Here is a 19,602-nt window from a genome sequence, read left to right on the forward strand (position 1 = left end):
CGCATTCAATGGCCAGAAGCTGTTTGCAGCAAAAATCGATAAGTCACTTCACACCCTGTAAGACTCAAGGGTGACGTTCTGCTGCCCTTATATACACATCTGCATCAAAAAGAAAACAGGGTAAATATTACCCCACTCAGCACACAAGGTCTGTCCTGTAAACCTCACAACAGAGGCACTATGACACCGAAAGACAGAGGCCTCCAAAGCATTGCCAACCTCCAGCTTAATCATCAACATCCCACCAGCCCTCTGCAAAACAACAATTTTTTGGGTTTGGTTGATGACCCAAAAGACCTCCCCCATTCTTCAGCACTGACACCATCACTAACCATCCACCGTTTTGGAGGCGGGTTGGCTCCTTTCTACCTAGCATGGCAATCCATCACCATGGATAAATGGGTTCTGGAGATAATCCATTCAGCCTATACAATACCATTCATCTCCATCCCACCTTCCCTTCTTTTCCCCTCTTCAGGACCCCTCTCACGAACACCTTCTAAAGCGAGAAGTAAACCACTTACTACAACTGGGTGCCATGGAACACGTACCATCACAACACAAAGGGAAGGGTTTTTACTCCCACTACTTCTTAACCCAGAAAAAGAATGGAGGATGGAGGCCTGTCTTAGACTTCAGAAAACAAATTCGTAAGGGTCCAACGGTTCAGGATGGTCACATTAGCAAAAATAATACCCGCACTGGAACAGGGGAACAGGCTTTTGACCCTCAATTCAAGACACTTATTTTCACGTAACCATATATCCCATGCACAGGAGGTTCCTCAGGTTTACTCTGGGGACAGAACATTATCAGTACAAAGATCTGCTATTTGGCCTGTCGACAGCACCTTGGGTGTTTTCCAAAGTGTTCCCGGTAGTGGTAGCACACCTCCACAAACAAGGAGTGACCATTTTTCTCTATCTGGATGATTGCCTGTTAAAGGCACCCACCTCGGCAGATGCCATAGGCACTATGCAGATGACAATCACTCTCTTCTTGCGGCTGGGACTACAAATCAACACATGAAAATCAACACTAACACCTGTGCAGAAACTGGACTTCATCCGGGCATATCTCGGTGCTCTGGAGGCCAAAGTGTCACTACCACCAACCAGATTTCTCACGATAGCCAGTCTGATCTCCACCATATTGAACAGCCTACAGATATTGGCATGGACTTACGTCCAACTACTAGGCCATATGGCAGCAACCACGTTCGTGGTACGACACATGCGTCTTCACATGTGCTGCCTTGAGAGCTGGCTAAGAACCATGTACCACAGAAATGCAGATACTGTTCGTAATGCTGTTCAAAGTCAAAGACTCGCTACACTGGTGGACACAACCCAACAGTGTGTGCATGGGAGTCCCTTTCACACAGACTCCACCTTCAATGATTCTCACAACTGACGCCTCCTTGATAGATTGGGGGGCCCATCTACAACATCACACAATTCAAGGCAGGTTGTCTCCCATTGAGACTCTGTTACACATAATTCTCCTGGAACTCTGAACAGTTCGCAACATGTGCTTACACTTTCTGCCATTGATCAGGAACAAGACTATACAGTTAATGACTGACAACATTGCCTGCCTGTTTATACAAACCATCGGGGGGGGCAAGGTCGCACTGCCTATGCACCAAAGTCATTAAACTATGGAATTGGTGTATCCAGCACGTCAGCATCTCAGCCTCGTACCTCCCAGCACATCAAAATGCCATAGCAGATACATCAAGCAGGGAATTCTCCCAGGACCATGAATGGGAACTAAACACGGTCCTACAGAGCATATTTGAACGCTGGGGTCACCCATCCATAGACCTTTTTATGACCTCCCAGAATCACAAATGCCTGCAGTTCTCGAGAGCAGGTTTGGGCCCCGTTCCTTGGGCGATGCCTTTCTCCTCAAATGGGACATGCATATCCTATACATGTTTCAAGCTCTCCCTTGCTGTTGGCGGTAATACGCAAAATAAGAGCTGAAAAGGCCAAAGTCCTCTTGATAGGCCCCACATGGCCCAGACAAACTTGGTACTTGCACCGTGCACTCTTCCAAATCTTCTCTCATAGGATGCAGGACAGGTTTGCCACCCAAATCTGGAGAGCCTTCACCTGAGAGCATGGCTCCTACCTGGCTCCAGCACAATGAACTAACCTGCTCGGAACTGGTGAAAGACATATTGGTAAACAGGAAGAGGACAACCACATGGAATGCTTTCCAGCAAAAATGGAAGAGATTTGCCATCTGGTGCCAAAACAAACAAGTCCAACCTGTTACCGCTCCCTTCCCAATTATTTTAGAATACATGCTGGAACTAAAAAATTCCAGTCTATATCTTAATTTGCTTAGAGTACACCTTGTCACTATGACTGCTTTTCAACCCAAGGTAGACAGGATATTGATTAGGGATGTAAATATTGTTTTAAAAAGTACCTGTTTAAACTATTAAAATTATATCTGTTAACCATTTAATCATTAACAAGTTCACAATTAACCCCATGTGTATATTATCTTTATCAAGTGTGTTTACTAACAACAAAAACAGACTTATGTAAACCCACATAAATCGAAAATACTGATATATTCCAGGGACATAATCTCAAAGAACAGTGTTAGGGGGCTTATTCCTTCACCCACTTACTTCCCTGGTCTTTCTCGCATGAACAGAGAGCAACAATACCTGAAGTCCAAAGATGCAAACAATTGGATGTTTATTGGGGTGAACTTCCAGCAAGCATGATTTCAGTTTCCTTCCTTAGTATCCTTCCCAGCTCTGACACCACAGAGCCTTACACCTGTGTCCCTGTTCCCATTCCTACCCTTAGCCAAACATGATTCCAACTTCCTTACTCCCATTCCCTGTTCCCATTTCCCCCTTTAGCAAAACATGATTCCAATTTTCTTACCCCCATTCCCTGTTCCCATCTCCCCCACCCACCCACACACCCATCCCCTCCCACCCACACCCACTCACTTCCTCATGTGAAGGAATAAGCCCCCTAACAAACAGGATGAGTAATCTTCTTTTACACATTTAGGTAATACACATCCAGTTATTTCTTGCAGTAAATTAAGGGGCATCTGGTATAACATTCACCTTACTCTCCTTTATTTGTGGGGTAAGTGTGCAAAAGTGCTTTTTAGAGCAACACAGAATTGTGGCAGCTAATTCCATTCCTGCTGCTTGCACAACCTCTTCTATTACATTCTCCATAATGTGTGTATTGCTTTATATTCATTGCTTTTATTTCTCATTTAGACATATTAATCTTCTTGGGATAGTGTACAACAGCTTGTTGAATTTCACTTTTTCCAATACTTGTTTTTGTTGAATTTTTATCTATTAAGCAGAGTTTTCCATTATTTTTATTTATAATCCCAGTGTCTGATCGTGTGTATTAGTGTAGTTCTCATTACAAAGTAGGAAATTGAAGTAATTGTCTGTAAAATCTAAAGATAATCAGTGTAGCCAATTAAAATAGTATTTTTCCACCCTCATTGTTTGGACTGTGAATGAAAATAAATTCTAACAAGTTCTGAATCTTCTGATTCTTTAGAAATGACATCTAATTGCATTGGCATATGTATTTGTTGTAGGTGAGGTTGAAAGTGGAAGATATCCAGCTGTGACCAGAAATGTATTTTCAAGAGTATAGATTGCACAGAAATTTGTGAATGAAGAGGACCCATCTGCATCTCCTTAAATTATTCAGTTCTCTGCTTTATTTCCCCCATGCTGAACATTTAATTGTTGAGTTGTACATTACTGTATTTTAACTTGTTGCTTAGTTTCTCACATTTATTTTCAGTACCTGGCTGAAAGTGTTACCTATTCCATATTTTAGCACAATGTGCTGCAAACAGTTGCCATAGTGCAAATAAGGTTTCATGTGTACAGAGTTCCTCTTTAGGTTGTCTAAATACTGCCTGAGTTTAATGATTCTTTCAATCTGAACTGCATTCTTTTAGGTGTCTGAAAACCATAAATAAACAGTTATTGAACAATTTTTGAATTTACCTCATTTAAACTCAGTTTTTATTTATTACTTAGCCTGTTTTTAATATCAGTCACTAAAAACCAAGTGGGAGCACTGTTTTCATGCAATGCTTAGGAACTATTTGTATATTATGTGTACAACATTGAGCTGTTTAAAAAAAAAAAAAACAAAACAAAAAAAATCCCAAACCTGCACTCAGTTGTCCCTTGCCACATCTTTGTTTGTCATGATGTTTTTAGATAAATTGGAAAATACTCTCTTCAAAAATGAAATAAATTAGGTTTCAATTCTACAGCTACAGGAGCTTTGTATCGCTGAACTTTAGTCTGAAAAGTTTCACAATGACATTTTTAAAAAAGAGAATTTTTTTTATCTGCTGAATTCTACCAGTGTAACCTTTTTTCTAAATAAACAATAGTTTTCTCAATGGGTCGTAAATCATTGTGTCTGTGTTGTCGCTTTATTGACAAAGGTAGTGCTAACAAAATTCAGTTTTAGTCAGTGTGAGCTAGCTTACTTTCCTTAAACCTCTTCCACTATGACTAAATCCTCTTTCAGTTGGTCTGCCTTGCAAATCATTTCATACACATCTGGAAAAGACGTGGGTCATCTAATGTCCCCCCCTGTACTAGCGCTTGATACTGTCTATCCATTGTGGATCAGGCACAGAAATCACAAATCTGCATTATGGTTTTGAATGCCTTTAATGATACTATTTGAGTAACATCCTTTATCAAGGAAGTCCACTAATTAATTTTACAGTGAATTAGGAAAAACACCCTAACCTAAATTTCCTCTTGTCCATCTTAAATATTTTTCCAGCCCCTATACGTGAGGATCTAAATGTGTTCTTACTTCTGCAGAATGTATTAAAGAAATATTTTATGCTTTGTAAGTCTGGTCCCTTATTTTTCAGCCTGATAACTGTTACCTAACAGAGTAGTCCTCACTTTCCTGAAAGTAAGAATTTGCAGGATCAGCCCTTAAATTTGTAAAATCAGAAAATGAATAAGTACAACTAGTTCATTATCCTAATAAAGTAATAAGAACAGGATCTTGTTAGTAATAGCAGTAATCTAGTGACCTTCCTCTGATACTACATATTTTAAAAAACCTGGTGTTAGAGGTCTTTGAGACATATTCTGTTTAATACTCTGTAGCAAATGTGTTTAAATGTGTTTTTTTTTTAAATTTAAGTGACATTTCCGGTGACACACTTCATCTCAAGGACACAGATAGTTTCAGTTGCTTTATTGTTTTTTTTTAAACTACTTTAAAATATAATTAATGCTAACTTAACAAAATATTGTAAATATTTACAGAAATACACCGATACTGATATGTAGAAATATCAAAATGGCTGAATGAAAATAACTATTGATGTGAGAGGAGAGAATGGAGAACAGTGTAATTGATGTAAGGATAACCCTTTTGTATCTCTGCTGATACAATTTTTAAATTGTATAATTATGGATTAAGAGTCTTAAATTCTTACCATAAAAATGTTTGTCCATGTACTTCAGTGTTCAGATTCCAAATCTAAGACAAAAGTTTACATGCTTTATTAGTCAGAAGCACCAGGATGGGAAGGCTATGTATATAAAACTCCAGTTTAAAAAAAAAGCTGCACTGAAAGGACAGTGAGGTTGCACAAGTGAGGCACTCAAATCAGACAATGACACATTTGCTGTCACAACCTTAACTCCTGCCCCCTAGTGCACATTACAATAGTCTCTCATTACATTATCACCCACTTTCCTTCACAGTCAATGAGACTGAGTCAGAGCCCAGGATGGAAGATACTGAGTGAATAAGGCAGCTGTTTTTATTCTCCTTGTTCAGTGTGTGCCCCTCAGCTGTATTTAGATTGGTCCAAAGCTCGGCAAAATCTGTATAAACACTTCCATTTAATTTCACTGGGTTTTGAATCAGGCCCTTACTATACACTACCCAATGTTAGTCCTAAATATAGAATTCAATAAGTTGAGAAGTACTAATCTTTCCCTAGATGTCTTTATATTTTACTGAATCTTCCTTCATGCTGCACATCGTTACAACCTCTCCAGATTACGTCCCAGTTAGCTTGTTTCCTCTTTGTGTATTACTGCCTTATGTTTTGTTTTCTGCAGATTTAATCACTGTTGAGTTTACATCTTTTTCTAAGTCAGTTAGGGCCTTATCAAAAGCCCATTAAAATCAATGGCAGTTTTTTCCAATTTCCTAGTCAAGTGAAATTAAGGTTCCAATTTGCTGCCCCTTAAACTTTGTTTAATATTCTTAATTTGAGAGGTTTAAGGGGAGCCTTTACGTTGTCCGTGGGAGGGAGGAAAAGTCTGTTTGAAACCTTATTGCTTGATTGAGAATGTGCTGAATATGCACTTTTTGAAGGGGTATTTCCTTTCTTTATGACTTGATCCTAATCTTACTGAAGTCAGTAGGAGCATTGCTGTTGACTTTAATGGGATTATGATCTGGCCCTTAATATCAGACAGGTGGTACTGTACCAGACTGTTCATTTAGTAAGGCCCCCTTCATTTTTGTAGTATGTGTAGGTACTGGCAGTTGTTTCTCTCACATGCACACACACACAAACACTTTCTCTTTCCCCCACTCCCTCCCCAGAGATAAGTTCCAATTTGGGAAACTCCAGTTCACCCCCTCCCTTCATGCAAGTGTCATTTCCCCCTAAAATTTTCTCCCCAAGTGGCTCCTATAAACTGATCAAAAGGAAGACCAGTTTTCTAATTAATGTGGAAAATAGGGCTTGAGAAAGAAACGCCCATTTACAAGAATGGGAAAAGAGTGGTGGTGCGTATTCTGTCCCACATTGTTTGTTGCAGTGTGGAAAGGTAGAACCTTGGAGGTCACTTTTTCAAGGCACAATCGTTTTCTTTATAAAGTGAAAAATTCGGTCTTAAATAGGTGTAGTAAATTCATAGAATATCAGGGTTGGAAGGGACCTCAGGAGGTCATCTAGTCCAACCCCCTGCTCAAAGCAGGACCAATCCCCAATTTTTGCCCCAGATCCCAAATGGCCCCCTTGAGGATTGAACTCACAACCCTGGGTTTAGCAGGCCAATGCTCAAACCACTGAGCTATCTGTATCTGGAAGATACTGACACGCTCTGCTTCTTCAGTCAAGGAGACCCTTCAAAGAAGGCAAGAAGTAAGATAGACCAGCTCCAAAGGGGAAGATATAGGTGGCCCTCTGACAATCTCTATACATACTCGCCAGGGTTTCTCTGAACATTCTAGGCTTCCGCTGAGAGCAGCACTTCCTCCTTCTGGCTACTGGGGGCCCCTCCATTGCTGTACACCATAACTGACAGCAGAAAGGGTCTTTCCTGTGCTTTCAATGCCCTGTCCTGCTGGTGCCCCAGCATTATGAAGGAGGTGGAAGCAGCCTTATCTGACTGCAGAGAGGAGTAACGGGGTGGGCGGGGGGAGAGGAGATGAGAGAAGGACAAGCTGAGTGGGAATGGGGCAGGTTGGGGAGGGGGCTTTGCTAGGGGTGAAAAGGAGAGCCTATCATGACTAGAATTAACTCTTCTCCAGAAACTGGGATAGAACTCGGGATTTATGAGTCCCAATGTTCCTCCATTGTCTAGCACACAGCTGTGAAACCAACTCGCAACGTACCTTATCTTCGTCTAGTGGCTGATCTTCTCAGCCTATGTCTACATTAGGAGATACATGTGAGATATACAGACTTGCACGAGCTCTCATCAAGTTAGCACGACTATAAATAGCAGTCCACTGGCAGTAGCAGTGGAGGCCTGGCTAAGTACACACCCGGCTGAAACTAGTGGGTATATACTTGGCATAGCTCAGCCATGCTGCCGCTACCGGGCCTCCTGTGACTATACTGCCAGTTTTTAAATGCTCATGCTAGCTCGGGGAGAGCTAGCACTAATACGTTTAGAGGAGCAGGGGAATGACACCCATACCTCCTGATACAATGCCCTACTACGGCTACCCTTAACTCCATTCGCTCATGTGGGGTAGAGGTTTGTATGGTTGATCTAAAGATTCCAGTCCTGACAATGCGTGGGGGTCAATATAGTTCCACATAATGGAATTTGTCTTTATAAAACTTGGGAAATTGCACTTAACCCCCCCCCCAAAGTACATTAAATAGCAAAGCCAAGCATTCAAAATTAGGAGATGCCAGACGGAAGGTTGTTTATGGAACCTTAATTTGCCCCCCTTTTGGGTGTGCATTATGAGAGTCTCTAATTACATGATGACATCCTATTTTTCCCACTGGACCCCTGCCTCTTTCAGTGCGCAGGACAAATAGTACTCAAGGAGTTGACTTTACAACCGTAGCTTTTTAATTAAGCGTTTTTTATATGTTTTACAATTAAAACGGAACTAAGAATGACTGGACAGAGGGGCATCTGGGTATAGTTTATACTGAGTGGAGAAAGGACAAATATAGAGCAACTAATATGGTATGTTTCATTCATTCACCTGGCCATTCTGCTTGTATGCTGTGTCCTTTTCCCTGCCTTCCTTATCTGCCTGATATTGAGCAGTGACAAATTGAAACCTGAGAAAAGAAAATACTTTTTCACATAAGTATAAGTAATCTGTGTAACTCATTGCCACAGGATGCAGGTAAGACCAAGAGTTTTGCAAGAGTCAGAGGGATTCGACATATTTATGGATAGCAAGAATATCCAGCATTGTTAGGAGTTCATGCTAACAAAGTTTGGAAGGGGTATATAATCTCAGACTCCAGAGTTCAAGGCCATCTAACTATTAGGGATCAGGACAGTTTAAGATCCTTTCACTGAAAGAAACTTTCCCACATAATCTCCCTGCTATCAGGTTTCAGGCACCTTTCTTGGAAACTTCTGGTGTTAGCCCCACTGTTAGTGATAGGTTATTAAAAATGCAATGAAAGTAAGAGGAAAGGGACTTGTTGCATCTGTGAAGTGAGAGCCCAGCTAAAATTGTCAGCTACAGTTTCCCACAATCCTCATCTCACTGAAATATGTACTTTTTCTAAATCAAAATAGGAAACGTCGACAGTCCATTTTCCTCATGTCACTTCAGAACTATCATGACCCTTTAAAAATAGTGGGAACTACAACTGTTGCTGCCGGAGTGCTGGTGGAATTTCCCCTATTTTTAGAAGACCACACCAGGTCTAATAGTAGAGAGTCACAATCCCTCAACTGGAATAATTTATTTAGCAGATACAGCTACGCTAGAACAGATCCTATGAAGCCCTGCAGTGGAACTGAGAGGACTCAGCAACTTGTAAGATATGAACCATAAATGTGGAGGTGGGTGCTATAGATTATTTTAAATAAACAAAAAAGTTCTGATAGCATGTCGTCATCCTCAGCGGAATTATCAATCTATATAATTGTCTATAGGACTGTAGTACTCTCCTTTACATGCAGGCTATGCCTATATGGACTTTATAAATATTCTCGTCTCAATATTTCACAGTAAGGGATAACTACCAGCCAAGATTCAATTTCTTGCTTTAATAATCAAGCCTGCAAACTGTTTATTCCATATCATTTTTTGTATGGTTGCCTTAGATGTACAACAGGGAAATTAAATTGCTATTGAATTTTTGCTGGCTTAATTGTGCTTACCTGAGTTAAAACAGTTCATAACTCTCATTCATACTTGAAAAAGCATCAGCAGGCTTTCCTGTTTCCTAGTGGTGTGTGCCGATAAAGGGAGTAATTGAAGACTATTAGTTAAATCAATTCAAATCAATTTAGATCTGCACAGGGAAATCAGTCTTTATTGAACTGGTTTGGAAAATAAAAAGGGTTGTGGAATTCTCACAAAGCCATGTGTATAAAATTCAGCCGTATCAGAGCAAACTGATTTCTAAGGATTGTTCTACCAGAAAGAGATACTTAGATTAAAATGCTCAGTATTCTGTTATGTAGAGGTTTGAACAAAAAGTCAGTTAACCAGGGAATGAAGATGCCAAATTGAAAGCTTTTAAATAAATCATGTTTTGAATGAAAGGGGAACTTAGCCACTGAGATCAATGTGAATCACGTCAAAGCAAAAATGCCCTTCATGCATTTCACACATTTATCAATATTGTTGCCAATTCCTTTAAAAAAAAGTGTAAGACAAATTTCTATTTTGCTCCCATCATCCCCTCATCCAGCATGATCCTGCACACAGCTAGATGAGTGAGTATAATATCCTCATGTTTCTGAGGATATTAGCTTTTTCCCCCCTTGGAAACATACTGAACTGTATTTGCTACAGATAGGATGATATGTAAGGCCCTACTTGAATCGTGGGATGATCTTCAAATAATTGTGGCTGAGTGTGGACAAGACACAGAAAAGTAATAATGGGCCTTTATTAAGAGCAGCAATTTGGAAAAGCCAGAGTAGGCCTATTTGTTTAAGAAAAGATTACCGGAACAATAAAAACTCTCAAATATTATGTTATACCTGCTAATTTTTTTGCTAACCAGACATTTTGCTGCAATTCTGTTACATTCATTTAAAAAAAAAAAAGTGACCAATACAATATAAAATTCAAAAGACTAAAAGTCTTAATACAACTGCTGTAGAAATCGAGTCCAGTTACTTTGGCTTTTTACATTTTGCAGACATTGAATGATGATGCAGTACACCCCGCTACAGCGATCTGCTTCACGCCCTGTCTTTGCTTTGTGAAGACTTGTCCATACTGAGATATTAAGTAAAATCAAAATTGTGGTGGAAGCCTAATATTGCGGGATCCACAATTTCCAATACTGCGAATGAAGTAGGGCCTAAATTATATGAGTATAACTTCATTAAGGGATGGAGCTGAGGTAGAAGATAAGTTATGGGTTGAAGTAAAGGTGTGGAGCATAAGGTGCTTCTATGAAGCTACACTGATGTTTGTTTAGTATTTGTACATGCTGACTAGCATAAACATCTGCAGTTTAAAATGTGTGTTTCATTGAAAGGAAAGGCAAAATCCCTCTGTGTTTTAACACTAGTGAAACTGATGGAGTTTCATCAGGCATGAACTTGGTCAATTAGATTCACAGCATGAATACTTCTTTTCTGATGACATTTCACTTTACATAAGCTGTCTGGATAAACTACAGCTATCTGAATTATTTGCTACAAACAATTTATCAAATTAATTTAGCCCATATTTCTGTTCATGATTTACAGTGGAGACATTTAAGATGTTTTTGTGCGTTGTGAGACTTCTCCATGTATGCAGAACTTTATGTCTTGGGAATATCTTTGAACCAGATAAAGTCTTTCAGAATGGAAAAAACTTTTAAAGTGCAGTCACTGTGTCTTTGATCAGGTGGTGATTTTCATTAATTAATTTGCTGGACGCAATTGTTTGCCAAATTTGCGCACATATGTTAGCCTATGGTTTGTTTGCGAATTGGTCACCATGGGGATTTTCTATTTGATTGATCACATGCTAGCATCTTTCCCTTGATTGGATGACCTAAACTTTACAATCAGGAGGAATGATCCTTTTCCTGTTTCCAAATTATCCATAAATATTTGTAATTTGTATCTATTGTGCAGACAATGTAAAGATCTTTTCACAGATGGCTGCAAAATGGGTTCAAATGCTGTAGTGACTATTCAGTCACTCAACATTCACAATGCTGTTTCTTTCTGGAAACATTTTTACAACGGAAAACTCATTTGTCTGCTCATGAATCAGTGAAGTAAGGCCAAGACTCTCAAAAGTCACTAATGATTTTGGGTGCTGCTTATGGGTGCCCACCTTGACATGCATTAAAGAGGACTGATTTTGACAAAATGCTGAACACCCATCCTATGCAAATTAGGCCCCTTTAAGAGATCACAGGCTGGGAACCCAAAATCACTAGTCACTTTGAAAATCTTGTCCAAAGAGTCTGCAGACATTTGTGAAACAAACAGATGGGTTTTATTCATCAATATTTTATTGCTGTGCTCACCCATCTCTATTGAAAACAAGCCCAACAGATTATTCACAAACTTTGAATTAGATGAATCCAGCTGTCGTATTACTTCAACACATGGGCACTATGGAGAATTTGTCTCACTGGTGTGGAAGACTGCCCAAAAATACATCCCTACAGGATGTTGGACACTATATGTACCTGGGTTTTCAGAACAGACAAGCCAACAATGTACGAGATATTCCAATTTGTTTGACCTGGATCTGTTCCGTGCTTCTGACAGAGATTAGAAAGGAGGTGCACAACCACTGGAGGGAGCTGATTGAAACAACAAACCTTGCCATAATAGCAAGAAAGATGAGCCACTATTTTCAAGCTGAACCCTGATGGACAATAACCAAAGCACATCACCACAGTCTCTCCCAACCAAGTCAAGCACCAATGCATCCTGAATGCTAAACCGGCCCCAAAAGTGCAGAACGAACCAAGTCAAGCAGGAACTTTGCTCTCTCCACAGAGGCAGTGAAGTACACAACGAGCAGCTCAACAATGAGGAGCTGACAATAGTCATGAAAACCTGACATGTGGGAAGGGAGCTGTTCTTGATGGTATAACTAGCAAACAGTTACTACACTTGGGGATGAGAGCACAGAAGTGGCTGCTTGACTTCTTTAATTCCTGCATGGAGACAATGCAGATTGTGGAGACAGGCCAAAGTGATTTCACCACAAAAACCACATAAAGACCCTAACTCTGCAAAGTTTTCACCCAGTATCCTAACTCACCTCAACCTACAAGCTTTATGATTAGCTTCATGATAATGATAGCTCCCGCAGTGGAAGGGCAGCTGATTGATGACCAAGCTAGTTTCTATCCAGAATGTTCAAGCTATGGCCAAGTTGTAAACCTAACTAAATACATTCAACATGGCTTTGAAACGTAAAATTACTGGGGCTGTTTTCGTTGATCTCTTGGTTGCCTACGACACTGAACCGTTGTGTACATCTATTGATATTGGCAAGAATTTTGAGAAATAGCAAGATAGTCCAAATCATCTCCTTCCTGCTCAACAATCAATGTTTCTTTTTCAAGATGGATCATCAGAAAAGTTGATGCCATACGCAATAGAATGTACTATCCCAAGGATCCGTGCTGTATCCCTTGCTGTTTAATATTTACACAAATGCTGTTTGATATTTACACATTATTACCAACCAGAATTCCCTAATATGAAAAAATTCATTTATGCAGATGATCTTTTCTTTGCTATTTAGTCGGAAAGATTTGAGGACATTGAGTGTATTGTAGCTGGTTTACAAACCATACTTGGAAAATACTATCACACATGTTTCCTGAATGCCAATCCTAGCAAGGCAAAAGTGTGCGCTTTCTACCTGAAACACCATCGGGCCAAGCACAAACTCTAGATATTGTGGGATGGTACAATCAGCATTGTGAACATCCATTGTACCTAAAGGTCAAATTAGCCTGACTGCTGACATTCAAAGCATCAAGAAGCTGAAAAGGAAAGTGAACTTCAGAAATTGTGTACTCCAGAATATGGCTAAGACAAAATAGGGGGCTGGCTGACACCAAAACACTCCAAGCAACCAGTCCTGCCTTGTGTCACTCATCTCCAGAATACTGTACCACAGTAAGATCACCCTGAAACCATGCATACAAAATTGATACTGAACTCAAACAATCCTGTAGGATCACCCCAGGGACTTTAAAACGGACTCGTACACTGCTTCTACTGTCTCGTAAAAGGATTGCATCTCCAACCATGAGGAGGGATGCCTTTAGTAAAAAAGAAGAAACAGAAACAGGTGCATGGTCCAGGACATCCCCTGCATGGACATGTTCCACCACCTAAATGTTGAAGTCCAGAAAGAGCTTTGCCTCTGAAAATACCTTATCCTAAAATACCTCTGGGGAAAGTTACAGAGTGACAAAAGGCAGGAAATGTCAATGACCTTGGAGAACCTGGTTCCTTTAGAACAACTCCCTCCAGGTATGGACCTGGAATGAAAACATTGGTGTACTCTAAATGAGTGGTGCCCAACTCTTATTACACAGGAGGGCCACATAAACCAAAGCACAACCTTGTGTGGGCCAACGATTTTACATATTTTAATAAGATTTAACCTCACCTGTATTGATTTGTATTTTAAGTTCAGCTTGTTTCGTATGTATTTAGATAGGCTGTCTCTATGTCCAGTATTGTCTATTTACAGAATTATGTAAACTAAATGATGTAAACATGATGACAAAATGCGAATGAATTGGCTGTTAGTATATTGTGTTTAAGTAGGCTGCAGGCCTTATGAAATGTTGTGGTGAGCTATAGGTTGGGCACCCCTGCTTTAAATCAAGCGAGAGCTGAGGTGGCAATGACTGGTGACAATATGACTGAGTGGGGAATGACCGAACAGGTGTTTATGGAGAGCCAAGGAAAGCACTTGAATGTAGCTGGATGCAGTACCCCTTATCAACATCTTGTATTCCAGAGGAACTATTCCAGAGAAAAGTGACAGCTCCAGGACTCGGTTGTGGTTTTGGACCAATAAACTATGATTATTCACAAACTATAATTACAAAAACCTAGTATTTTATTACCAAATATTCCCTGTGATTAAAGAAAGGTGCTTATATTGATATTTTAAGCATTGCTAAAAGGGGAGCAATGAATTATACACATTTTAGTTTAAAGAGATGGAGATCAAATCATAGTTGATGCAACCTGGTGGTCCTTATGCACTCAGAGCTTCCACTGGGGTCAGCTTCAGGGCTCAAGGAATGTGAGAATGGGACAGAGACTCTGTGTCCATGGTGAAAGTATTGGATCGTAAGGCATAGCATGCTCATAGGCCGAGCTGCAAAAATCCACTGCTTAGTTTTGTCCTGAGTAACCATAGATAATAGATGAAGGAATTAAGTTAGATCTGGATGGCCCCAATGCAGGCAAGACACTGACAAATTGGAGGGGGATTCATGGAAGAATTGTTAACCAAACTAAACACTAAGGCAGTATAAATCTGCAGTAATTCAACCCACCCAGTTAAAGTTATCCCAGATTTACACCAGTGAAAATGAGAGCACAATTTGGTTCTGTGTGTGTAGCTTCTCTAAGGCTATATCTATACTACAAATTACTTCACCATACTTCAGACCCCTAGGCAATGTAAATTATACCGGCCTAAGCACCTGTGTAGACAGCACTATGTTGGTGGGAGAAGCTCCCCCACCGACATAGCTACCACCTCTCACGGAGGGAAGAGTTATTAAGACAACCGGAGAACTCTCTCCCGTCGGCTTAGAGCACAGGTCGGCAACCTTTCAGAAGTGGTGTGCCAAGTCTTCATTTATTCACTCTAATTTAAGGTTTCGTGTGCCAGTAATACATTCTAATGTTTTTAGAAGGTCTCTCTATATATTATATAACTAAACTATTGTTGTATGTAAAGTAAATAAGGTTTTTAAAATGTTTAAGAAGCTTCATTTAAAATTAAATTAAAATGCAGATCTTATCAGTTTAGTGTGATCCTTGCCCTTGCTTTTCCTTCTGAGTCTTCCAATGTCTGGCACATATTTGGACACTTTAAGCTGCACACAGGCTTCTGAGTGATCGGTTGTTAACCGGCTCCAAGAGGGACAGAGGACAGATTTAATGTGTGAAAATACCTGTTCACACAGGTATGTGGATCCAAATGCTGAAAGCATTGCAAACGCAATTTTCTTCAAACAGTTAAATTTCACTGGCAGGGATGTCCAGCAGATCAGAATAGAGACCCCATGATCTCTCTCAGTAGCTTTAAGTGCACTCCGCAGATCTCCAAATTTTGATGCCCACAATTCTGAGCTTTTTAACTGAATGAGCTTCATTTCAAAATCTTCAACACCCATCCACTGAAATACAGACAAATCCAAGTCACTTTTATTGAACTTTTCGGGTTTAATTAGAAAAGAAAGCATTGGGCCAAATTGCTGGAAATCTTAAAATCTGTCAGAAAATTCTGATCCCAGTTCTTGCATGTACATTCCAATCTCATTGAAACTGACAGTGCAACGTGTCAATAACTCTTTTATGTGTTGGAAGTAGTGGAAAATCAAAGTTCGACTACCCCGAGAAAAAACTGCTAGTTTAACAACAAATGCTTTCCAGGTTTCATAAAGATCCAGAACCATCTGCCCTGTACTCTGGAGATCGAAGCTGAGATTGTTTAGATGAGTGGTGATGTCAGTTATAAACGTGAGCTTACACAGCCATTTGTCATCATCCAGTTCAGGGTAGTTTTGTCCTTTTTCCAACAAAAAGGCCATGATTGCATCAAAACAGTTTACAAAGTGCACCAAAACCTTGCCACGACTTAGCCACCAAATGTTGCTGTGAGGTGGAATGTCATTATAAGCACTGTCCATCTCTTCCAGCAGTGCTTGAAACTGTCTGTGAGTCAAAGCAGAACAAGCAACAAGGGCATTCACAATTTGCACCACTGTATTTATCATATTATTAAACTCTGAATTAGAAATTTTAGCACACAGTTTTTCTTGATGGATGATACGTTGAAATTTGACTGTCGGGGAGCCAATTTGATCTTCAAGTAACTTTACAAATCCCTTCTGTTTTCCGACCATAGCAGGAGCACCATCTGTCGTCACAAAATATTTTTCTGATGTCAACTCCTCGTTCTTCAAAATGGTTTAGAGAAGTTTCCGCTATATCTCCCCCCTTTGTTGTGCCATGCAGGGGTTTTAGGCAACAAAGTTCCTCTTGGATTTCATCAGAAGCACAATATCTTGCAACAACTGCCAAACGTGGAACATCGTTTATATGCATGCTTTCATCAACTGCAACACTAAACACTGTTGTGTCTTTTAATGCAGTCGCCTGCTCTTCGTTAATGTTTTCTGCCATTTCGTTTATGCGTCTCTCAACTGTTCTGGCAGAGACAGGCAGTTTTTATTCTAGATATGCATCTTTATTTGGCAAATCATTGAACAAAACCTCCGAACTGCTGAGAAAAACTTCTTTTACATATTCCCCACCTGTAAACAGCTTTCTGTTTTTTGCAATCCACTCAGCAATCTTGTAACTTCCTTCTGTGGCTTGATTTTTACTTACACTTAAGCATTTAAAAACATTGCTTTGCTTCTCATATCCTGCTACTGCCTTTTTGATTGATTCAGTCTTGTCTGCTTCATCAAGAAAAGTTTTCTTGTGCTTTGTTTGAAAATGTCGTCGAACACTTGATATGAGACAAACAACACTTTCACAACAGAAAGCACAAACAGCGCGATCCTTCTTTGAATAAATCCAGATGTGTCTGTCCAAGAAGGCTGAAATGAATGGACATCTAACTTTGCTTTCTTAGGAGCTGACATTTCATCAGATGTACCCTTCAACTTACACTGGGGAAAAAAAATTGCTGAGATACACCCCCTCTTGCCCCTGTTTGCACCCCTCACTGTCCCAGGCTGGGGCCAGTGGGCCACAGCTGGGGGCGGCTGCAGAGCCCCGGGCCAAGGCCAGGAGCAGAGCCCTGGGCCAGCAGCCAGGACCCCAGGCCAGTAGCAGTGGCCGGGACCTGGGGCTGGCAGGGGCTGAGCAGGGCCGACAGACGGAACCCCAGGTGGCAGCGGGCTGGCGTCCGGGAACCCAGGGTGGCAGCAGAGCCCCCTGGACTGGTGGCCAGGATTGGGCAGTGTGAGTGCCACTGAAAATCATTTTGCGTGCTGCAGGTTGCTAACCCCGGGCTTACAGCATCTTACCGGAAGCACTCTTGCGGTGCAGCTGTGCTGCTGTAAATTATGTAGTTAGACACAGCCTCAATGGCAATTACAGAGGGGGATATAACAACGTGTATTTAAAGGGTAACTCCTTGGTAAGGGAGAGGAATTCTTTTGGGCTGTTACTCAGGGCAGTGGGATTAAGCTGAGGAAAGGAGCAATAACACCAGGGTCTCTGACTATAGAACAGTCTCCCAAGGGAAGTGGTACACGCCCCTTCACTTCAGCCATTTACAAGTGAACTGGACAAACCACTTAAGAACAAACTGCAAGGAATGTACTTGTATAGGTCGGATAATGGATGAGATGATGCAGTCTTCATCTGTGATTTTTGTGGTTCTGTGATAAAATCAGTGCAGTCTCTTATAATGGCATCTGAAGTAGTCAGGGCAGAGGAAACTGAAGTGGAAATCTTATTTCTCAATCTGTGCTTTGTGTGCTAAGTGCAATGTCAATAATAAAAACAGAACAGCTTCACATGGGAGCAGTCAAAACAGAAGAGACGTAGCTGACAGTGTGAAAGTAGATAATGTACTGGAAAGGAATCAAATGTTTTCTAGAAACACCTAATGGCCATATTAACCAATAGCATCACCAGGTTCAGACCTACAGGGGCATGACTTTGGGAATGAGATTTTTCTAGGAAAAAACGGTAAAGGAACGTTAACCCTTTCACTCCTGAATGCTTTAATTCAGGTGCGTATATGTGTGTGAGAAAAAACAGGAAAGGAATGTTAACTCTTTCACTCCTGAATACTTTAATTCAGATAGATGTGTGTGTGAGCGGGGGGAGGGATACCTCAGTGGTTTGAGCATTGGCCTGCTAACCCAGGGTTGTGAGTTCAATCCTTGAGGGGGCCATTTAGGGATCTGGGGCAAAAATTGGGGATTGGTCCTGCTTTGATCAGGGGGTTTGACTAGATGACCTCCTGAGGTCCCTTCCAACCCTGGGATTCTAGGATTCTATGTGCGTGTGTATGTGTAAGCATCACTGAATGCTGTGGGCTGCTGGAAGGGGAGAATCACATAGTTGTAGTTTGGGAGAGCCGGCCTTGAAGAGTGTGTGGGTGGGTGGGTCGTTGGGAGGGTGGGGGGAATAATGAGTTATGTGCGGCAAGACAGAGAAGGGAAGGCCCATCGGAGCACAGCAGTGAGGGGCTGAGCCATGCAGATAAGGATGCTCTGAGATGAGATGGATGGCAAGGGGCAGTTCAGGTGGGGAGGAGGACAATACTGCAGACATGGCTCGATGAAGACAGCTGTGGAGCACTGTCCACTTGAGTTTTTCACCTCTCTGTTTCTGATGCCGCACTTTACCAAGGCTAAACAGTTGACTAAGTGTTGAGGGATGGTACTTAATCCTGCTTCAGTGCGGGGGAATTGATGAGACAACCTCTTGAGATTCCTCCAGGCCCTACATTTCTATGATTCGACAGGGGGAGAAGAAAGAGGAAAGGTGAAAGCAGTGCAATAGGAGTGAGGGGATTTGCATTCTGGTCTTGGCCTTGCCAAAGGCCTCCTGGGAGAATGTGGGTAAATCCTGTAAATGCTTTGTGCCTCAGTTTCCCCACCTGTAATGTGGGGATAATACTCCCTTACAGGGCTGTTGTGATGCTCTATGAATGAGTGCATGCATGTGAGGTGCTCAGATATTACCAGCGATGGAGTCTGTAGAAAAGCCTATAGATAGATAAATACAAAAAATCAAGATCTGTCATTCACTGAATGGATGCAGCCCTATTCCTGCTATGTCGTGTCTGATTAGATAAACTAATCAATATATGTAATCTATAGCATTTGTGATGAGTCTCTGTCATAACTGGCTGTGTTGCATTATTGGCTATTTTGCTGAAATGGCAAATTTCAGTCTGTTTAAAGTACAGGGGAATCTTGAATAAATAC

The 19,602-nt window shown here is 40.9% G+C and overlaps 1 protein-coding gene across 2 annotated transcripts in view; it reads left to right on the forward strand.

Moving 5' to 3' along the window:
* The window catches only part of THOC2 (THO complex subunit 2), a 108,786-nt gene extending 104,355 nt beyond the window's left edge, over positions 1-4,431 (forward strand). For both annotated transcript variants that reach the window (XM_077827259.1, XM_077827260.1), the window contains one exon: positions 3,604-4,431. The gene's annotated coding sequence lies outside the window, so the exon portion shown is untranslated. The remainder of the gene's footprint in view (positions 1-3,603) is intronic.
* The last annotated feature ends 15,171 nt before the right edge of the window (positions 4,432-19,602 follow it).

This window comes from Eretmochelys imbricata, chromosome 9 (genome assembly GCF_965152235.1).
Source record: "Eretmochelys imbricata isolate rEreImb1 chromosome 9, rEreImb1.hap1, whole genome shotgun sequence".
NCBI lineage: Eukaryota > Metazoa > Chordata > Testudines > Cheloniidae > Eretmochelys > Eretmochelys imbricata.